We start from the raw sequence: 8,791 nt of genomic DNA on the forward strand, positions 1-8,791 counted from the left end.
TATTAAAAATTTGAAGACATGGCATAATTTTTGCAATGCTCAATTGCCCATAGCTCAAAGCTGGATAGTCACAATGGTTACCTGATTCGGAATAGTACCCAACCCACGTGGTGGGGGGCATGAAGTGACGTTTTCTTTGGCCAAAATAGAGACCGGAAAAAGCACAGTAGAAAATCATGCTTACAGAGATTTATCTCTTGACATTGTCTTTCGGTAGCTTTACTATTACTTGTATCCATACTAGATTTGCTCTTTCGTTCCCAACACCTTTCCTTCCGACTCAATGATTCTCCTTTCCATGACTCCCTTCATTTTGAGTTTCATTAGCTATTTATTTTGTTCGGTGAATTCACTATTAGAACTGGTAAAGATAATTGGAGAAGTTCATCATTGATAAAATTCTGATTTTTCTACAATATTATAGGTTAATCATCTTGACTTACACGTTCTTAATGATCTATCATGATCTTTTCGAGTCGGATGTCCGCCAAAAATAAAGAAATGAGATGAATGGACATTCAAGATTTAACTATGTGATCTTTTTATGACACTAATCATTCTCAATGACCTTAGCTTTTCCACATGTTTAATCAACATAATACTTGACTTGGAGGAATCATCTCTCTCTCCTATACTCTTGAAATCAATTTTGACATCCCAAATATAATATATTTACAACTAGCGAGTATTTTTTAGCTGGCTCCAAAAGTGTAAATACTCTAATTCCGTGCTTTGTTAGAAGTTTAACATATTAGCTGTGCTATAACAATAGAAATAATAGAACATTTTCCTTAGATGTGTACGCAATCACTTGGATGGATGGATTTTTTTTTTTTCCTCTTTAATGTGTAGTCAAGTTCTTTCTATTTCACCAATTTTGAAAAAGGAGGCATTGATGGTTGCAATTACTAAGTTTTATTTTCTCTGAGTGTAAGTCATTTCTAGAAAATCTCGATTTCTCCAACGACAATGTTTAAATCCTAAGGAGGTTAGTTCGATATGGTGTGCTTTGCTAATCTCTGCCCTCCCCTTACATTTGGCAATACAAATGCAACTCTTTGCGTGTTTATTCCTTTGCGAAACCCAATCAGTCTCTTTGATTATAATTTATACCAATGGCAGCATTGTTTCTTACACGAAAGATTAGTTTTGCAGAGCAAAGGACGTAGCAAAAATGCGACTCCCAATCCTGCTCATGCATGCAGTGATGCTTGCTCTTCTCTAGAAATTACTCGATTTTATTTTTATTTTAATTGTGTATAATGTGACGGTGGATTGTCCATTAACATGGGGCTTTTTATTTTTGTGGTTGATCAAGTACCACTGAAATGAGAAAATTATTATCGAAGATGACATGGTGCCTGCATCGCTGAGATATGACAAGTAGTGCAGGCTTCTTTACAACATATAGAGATGTTCAGGATTGAGACCCTGTGATGGCCACGCCAATTGCTGCATGAAGCGCGACGCCCGCGTCCAAGTTTTCAGCCCAAAATGAAAATCGCAAATATTGAAAAGAACCAGAAACCCAATTGAAGTTCCAAGGGGCCTAATGGTTAAAGAAAAAGTTTTAATTTTAGTTTTCAATGTAAACGAAATTTTTCATTTCCGGCCTTTTGTTCCCTTGAGCATATGCTAAATAAGAACTTCAAATAGGAATGTAAATTTAGACCTGTTTGCCGTGCCTTCGCAATCCGTCGTTTTGCACCTTCTCCTCACCCAATTGAGTTGGAATTAATAGATATCCTCTCTCGATGGGAATCCCACCCCAATGGTGGTAGTTTTCACCCAGAAAACCCTAATGCTCTTCACTGAATACAGCAGTCATTTCATATAATCTCTCCCGAGATGCAAATCTCCCGTTTCCTTTTCAACTTCGGCCCTTTACCCAAAATCTCCAACCTTCCCATAAATCATGTTCACTGTTCCATAAGCTAACCCCAACCCAGCTTTTGATACAACCCGATCTCCATTCTATAGCATCACGCCCTACAAGTACAGGGCATGCAATCAATGACCATAATATCAGCTGAAAGCAACAACCGTGGTTAATCCTCGCCCAAATTTTAAACCCCAAATCCCGACCTACCCCATCAGCCTCCCAGAGCATTGCATTGTCTTTGGACAGCATTTTGCCATTACAGTGTATAGTGATACGACCCCAAGAATGAATTTACAGGAATAGCTGCTTCTGGCGTACTTTTCTCACAGGAAGTAAGGTGCCTGCCTCTCGTGCATCTTCAATGGAAGAATTCGACACCTCAAATCCTCTGCAGAAAATTGGGCAATTTTTGGTCAGAAAAAAGACAACTGAGAATATAAGAATGTCGTCTAACTATGTTTGGGCAATTATTCTACAACCCCAATAACAATCTCCAAGCCTTCCAAAACACTATGAAGGGGGCATGGAGAGTGGATTCAGTTACCTTTGATCGGGTAGACTCAAGAACTTTAGCCTTTACCTTTAAGTCTGAAAATGAAATGAACAGAATTCTTGAGACAAGGCCTTGGTCTTTCTCTAGCAATCCTTTGGTGCTTAAACCATGGACATCGACTACTTTGCAGTACAGTTACAATTACACACATTACGAGTTTTGGGTTCAAGTGCACAGATTACCTACGGATTGGGTCTCGGAGGAAACCATAAGGCAAATAGCAGCAGCAGTGGGCTTGGTAACTGAAGTGAAAATTGATACAAAGGGGTTTAGCTCCTATACAGGTGGAAAAGCTAAAGTAAGAACTGATTTATTGTCCCCCTTGAAACCCGGGACATTTGCCAGCCAAGGAGGAAAGAAACTATGGGTCGATATTTAAAGTCGATTACTGCACTTTCGTTATGCATTTAGTTGCATAGGGCATTATGCCAAGTTCTTTGAGGAAGAAGAATATGATGAGAACTGGTTAGAAATTGATGATCCTAGTTGCTTTGGAAGAAGAGCCCTCTTAGGAAGCTATTCTATGCAAAACCAGAGGACATAATCATAGATGATGAGATAATTCCAGAAACTCCTACCCCCACCCTGCAAATGGTGTCCTATGAGCCTACGGGAAAGAATCCATCGGTTCCTAGTAGTGGGAACAATCTGGGATAGTCAGCATAGATTTTTACTGAGGAGATAGAAGCAATTGGAAAAGGTGGCATCAGTCCATATAAAAACAAAGGAAAGAGCTTGACGTTGATAACAACTCCAAACCACTCTACAATGCTGGAAGGCAGCTCAAAAGGCCCCCAAAAAGAAATGTAGCAAGGGGAAGAAAATAGGTGGAAACAAAACACAGTGATGGTATAGTCCTTACGCTTCTCAAAAGGTGAACTCTCTTGCCTTAAATGAGACCAAACTTTTGTAGACTCCAATTCAGGTTTTGGAGGATCCTAAGATACGGGCTTTGATGACTATCACTAATAAGTCGCTGAGGTTCCCATGATAATTTTTTGCTGGAATTATTAGGGGTTAGGCACACCCAAGGCAATATTGGCATTGAGGTCTGGAAAGGCCCAGCATTATTTTTCTGATGGAAACAAAGAATCAAGAATCTGTGGTATGAGCTTGAAACGAATCCAATTCCAGAACTGTGCAGTGATGAATTCAAATGGAATTGCAAGGGGATCAGCAATTTTAAGGAATGACATGGTGGCGCTAACAATGGTATCAATCACAAATGAAATGCTTGACCTAATTTGTACAGATAGTGGAAACCATATGAGAATTACCTTTGTACATGCTCCAATAATCAGCCTCCAAAACCAGCTTCCGTCAATTTGGTTTTTGTATCATTGGGAAAAAGTACGCAAGCATATGGTGGAGCACCAAAGGTCAATGGCTTTTTGAGATATTAGACATTATAAATGCAAAGGATGTGCATTTACATGGCAAATAAGAGGAATGGGGATGCCCATGTGAAAGAAAGACTAGATAAAGCTCCATGCAATGTGGAATGAAGAGTGACATCCCAGAATGGAAGCGTATGCCTCTTATAGGCACCGACCATAGTCCTATCTTGCTAACTCTCTCAAAGGAACCTGCAAAAAGAAAGAGAGAAATTAAGTTTGAAGCATACTAGCTTAAAGATAATGAATCTGGTCAGCTAGTAAGTTTAGTGTGGAATACTAAAGGCATGGAAATGAACATTTTCTGAAGATATTACAAAAAGGAATAGAGGCCCTAAAGAAGTGGAGCAAGCAGAAGTTCTCTAATGTTAATAGTCAAATCAACTGCTTGAATAGGGAGCTTTAGGAGTCAACAAATGAGCTGAGCTTGCATTATGACAGGGACAAAATTGCAGCAACTGAAAATGAAATTGAAGATCTGTGGAAACAAGGAGAAATGTACGGGGGTATGTGCTCAAGAATATACTGGCTGAATAGGGTGATAGAAATGCTGAGGAAGCGCAATGGAACGAGCACAACATGCTGTTCTCTCGTTTTGATGAGCATTTAGTAAATGATATTCTCGCTATCCCACTCTTAACGCCGATGATGACTAGCTAGCCTGGACACGCAACCAAGCAGGAGGCTATGCTGTTAAAAGTGGCTACAACCAACTCCAGGACATCGAGACTAAGCATGAAGCAAATCAAGCCTCATCGTCCTACCAAACTCCAAAAGCCCTTTGGACTAAGGCATGGAATCTAAAGACTCAACCCAAAGTATGGGTGTTTATGTGAAGTGTGTGCCGAAATGCCCTACCACAAGAGAAAACCTATTCAGAAGGAAGATTGTACCTGAGTCGACATGCCCTCTTTGCGAAAAGGAACCTGAAACTGTCAAACATCTGTTCCTTCTTTGTCAAAGGATGAAACAGACAAGGTTGGCCTCTGAGATCGGCATCGCATTTGAAATCAGGAAGTTATTTGAATTGAAGGATGGCCATTGAAGATTGGTAACCACCTCAAAGCCCCCACCTTTCGAACTGATCACGGTCACTTTTTGGCACATTTGAACATGAAGATATTCCTCTATTTTCAAGCATCAAAACTTACCAGATCCTGCAACAACAATGGTGTCTATCATGGCTATGCATATGAATCTCTCGAAATGGAATGGCTGAGAATCAGAGAATAGAAACAACCCAGGACACTTACCCATAAGATGGAAACCACCAAGTCCTCAAGCCAAACATCGACAGAACTTTCCACGAAGGATCTTCCAAAGGTTCAATGGCGTGCGTCTGCCATGATTTTGAGGGGAAACTAATTGATGGGTCCACAAAAAACTCATTGATGCCTTTCCTCACGTAATTGGGCCAGTACTTGGTGAATCAAAAGCTTGCTTATGACCAAAAAAATTTTGTGTTAACACTAACTATAGGAAATTTTCAGTTGATAAAAATAAATTCCATAATGAAAGAAGTTACGAAGTTACTAATTTATTGACATATTTGTAAATTTGTCAGAGTGCTACACTTGTAAATTTTGAGAAAAAGTCGGTTGCTAACTTATTCATTGGAATGTTGGTAAAATCATTTTAAGGTTTGTAAAATTTGATGAGGGACTGTGACCCATCTTAACGCCTTCCATGATTCAGAGCATGACTACCCCTGAAGCATTGTGTCGACTTACTTTGCTGGCTGGTGTTAGTGACCTTTGAGCCTGTGCCATAGGTGAAACTTTGCTTGCACTGCTTACAGCACACCCTTCTGCATCCAGGACTCACAATTTCTATTGTGAAGTGTTCCCAGATGATGGACTTCTCGTTTCTCCACTTGCTGGGCTGTGTTTCAAGAGTTTTCACATTGTTGTTTTCTTCTGCGGTTGCCATCTTCTACCTAAAAACAAATTCACGCCCAATAAAGTCGGAGATAAAACAACAAAAGAAAAAAGACAGGTATGAAAGAGAAGGAGATTTAGAATATTTTGACAGCATGAGGCAAGATATGTTGAAAAAATCGCTGATGAATGGACTTGAACCAAATATTAGAGTAAGATGTACAGAAGATCAATACGAGGATTAAAAATCTTTTAAAAAAATTGAACACTGGTGGCCGATCATAGGGAATTGATAAATTAGCTTTGAATATGATGATGAGAGTTTAGAGACCTTTAGTTAGCAACAAAACATCAATTCCTCTTTGTATTGCATTATGTAGGTCAAGGATCAAAACTATGGCGAATGTTCCTGCATAAAGTCCACACCAAAAGCACTCCAAAAACCAGAAGGCAGACCACACAGGTACCTGCATTTTATACGCAGGAAACACAATCTAGTAGTAGCTTTAACATTTGATACCTCATCTCACAGATCCAACATGAGTTATCTTGGTTGGTGGTTTTGGTGATCTATGTGTCAAGAAAGAACCAACTTTTGTTGGCTTGTCATAGTTATAGAGTTCTAATCCTCGATCTAGCTAAAAAGTGCAAACAACAATAGGCTAATGTATCTTTTTCACAAGCCAATTCAACTTCTCATAGTCAACTTACACACAATCATCAAGTGCAGCCAAAGAACTTACATCCGAATGAAAAGGAAGGGAACTACACAAATCACCTCAGTATCCTCGATATAGCAGACACAAAAAAGCATCCAAGCAGAAAGAAAAGTATTGAACAAAGGGAAAGCTCGAAGCACATCCCAATTACAGAGAACTAACAGAGACAAAAAAGAAAATGCCGTGATTGCTAATGCCCTTTTTTAAGTCGTTGAAAATGAAGTAAAAGCTTTAAGGCATCCACTGGCATCAGACTTGCACATACCACTTTCCATTTTGCAGTCAGTTAAAAATTTCAGAACGTACCACACAAAATTCATTAAAAAGTCTGCCAGCATGCACTACGAATTGAGCGAGAGGTGGTTGTTCTTTAGAAATCCTCCATAACTCATGGAACAAGCAGCAGACACACATGTTGTGATTCCTCTCCACCAATAAGTGTATCCCAAAAAAACAAGCATAAAGAGAGCAAAATTTAACTGATCGATGGAGTACCAACTAATTCCCGATGCCCATTTCGAAAGACTCAATTTTTTTTGTAAGAATAGGGTCCAAAGCTATCAATCCTCCATCGAGCAAGTCACACAGCGTCTCCACCTTCGAATCAGCCACGGTTGGGTTGGTGGTCGGAGCTTTCTTCCGGGTTGCAGAGCCGCCGTCCGGTCGCACGCTGCCGGCGCCACCGGACCTCGGCCCGATCACGGAGGTCGAACGAAAGACACAATCGAAACAATTTTTGAATTGGGGGCGAAGGCTTTGCGTGAGCCGGAGTTTTTGCTTTTAGTTTCTTTCAGAATCCTTCGCCTTTCAACCCTCATCGCTGCCGCCGCTCCTTTTGTTGGATGAATGCTGCTGCTGCTGTTGAAGATGGAGCAAATTGGAGCTCCTTCTGGGGGATGAGAAGCACCATTCTCTCGTTCTCGAGCTTGGCTCTCTCCGTCTGGGTTCCATCAACGAATCTTCAGTTCCCAAATGCCTCCGAAGATCACGCCACCTAAGCCATCGGGTTCCATCAAAAGACATATTTTTATCTTCAGTTCGCCGCTATGAATCTTCCTTCCCTCTCAGAAATGAATCTCCTATTCTCGATTTTGCCAATAAAGACACTTTTTTTTTACCTGGCCAAATGCCCCGAACCAGACTTTTTTCCCCTGTAATGAAAAAGCAGAGGCATTCCCACGCAGCCCTACAGATAAAAAGGACATACCTAAGTCAGTCAAATCTCAAGAAATCCCGAAAATGCAACATCAAGTTCCCGAAAAGCCTCATCCATGCAGTGCAAGATTCCTCTTTTTTAAAAAAAAAAAAAAAAAAACTCAGTTCAGGATATATAGCGAGCATGGCAACTGGTTTTGAGAAGGGATGTTTTCTTATGGGAGCTGACAAAAAAAACTGCCTGTGGTTTTGAGGAGAAGTCACACCCATCTTTGGAAGCCAAAACACACGAGAAAAAAAGGAAGAGAGTGTATTCATACGCAGGAGGGGGAGAGAGGGAGTGAAAATTTAACAACTTATTTTGATTGTATTTTCAGCAATTGCTCGGACGGTGGGGCACTTGTCTGAGAGTTCTGAAGTTATGAAGCTTGTTAATGACCTTGTGAAAGCTCCTGAAATGGCTGTTACCAAGTTATATCTCCTGTGTCAATTGATCTTGGATCGGTTGATGTGATTTTATAATATGCATGATGCACTCTCTCCTATGGGGGTTTTGTCAATTGTGTATTTGCATGTTAATATTCCTTTTGTTGTCAACATTCATATTCAGAATGACGAATGATGCCTACATTCAAGCTTTTTCTGATAGTATGTGGCTGTTGAGAGACAATGGAAACTTTATCTCCTTTTCGGCTTTATCATTTTCAAATTATGGTGATAGTTTGAACCTTCACGAGTGAATGAGAACTAAGATAATGAAATGAACAACTATATCAACATGACTTTATAGTGCACAATTCAGAAACATCATCTTGAGCAATTTGGGAATGTTAGTTCTCCATTTCTTGCTCACTTGTTGGAATATGGCTTAAGAAGTGGAAAAAAGTTGAAGTGCAAATTGTGAAATATTCTTGTTACTTCTCATTGTAAAGTTGTGAAAACAATGGGTTGTGGAGTAGCCTACATCGTGCGGCATACGAATAGCAGAGGTATATATTTGATTGCTGAATGTCGTTTGTTTATATGATATATAGGATGGTTTGATAGAAAAATTTGTGAATGATGTGATTGACACGTCTCTTGACACCGAGGACATAGAAGAGGAGATAGACGAAGAGGTTGATAAGGTCTCGACAGCCATAGCCGGTGAGACAGCTGTTCAACTTCCAGAGGCAGTGAGGAAGTAAAAGGTGAAGCAATCTGCTCAACCA

The 8,791-nt window shown here is 40.0% G+C and overlaps 1 long non-coding RNA gene across 8 annotated transcripts; it reads right to left on the bottom strand.

Annotated features, from left to right (window-relative positions):
• Positions 1-1,717: 1,717 nt before the first annotated feature.
• On the bottom strand, positions 1,718-8,061 carry LOC104436062. Of its 8 annotated transcripts, none has more exons than XR_005549790.1 (7): positions 7,937-8,061; positions 7,544-7,611; positions 5,560-7,419; positions 5,083-5,269; positions 4,723-4,986; positions 3,713-4,021; positions 1,718-2,270 (listed from the first exon to the last, which is right to left on the bottom strand). It is a non-coding gene; the product is annotated as an uncharacterized LOC104436062 (long non-coding RNA). The 8 variants fall into 8 exon arrangements; XR_005549789.1 differs by having other exon boundaries at positions 7,901-7,986; XR_005549792.1 differs by lacking the exons at positions 7,544-7,611; positions 7,937-8,061 and adding an exon at positions 7,633-7,890.
• Positions 8,062-8,791: the final 730 nt, after the last annotated feature.

The sequence above is a fragment of the Eucalyptus grandis genome, chromosome 3 (genome assembly GCF_016545825.1).
Source record: "Eucalyptus grandis isolate ANBG69807.140 chromosome 3, ASM1654582v1, whole genome shotgun sequence".
NCBI classification, from domain to species: domain Eukaryota; kingdom Viridiplantae; phylum Streptophyta; class Magnoliopsida; order Myrtales; family Myrtaceae; genus Eucalyptus; species Eucalyptus grandis.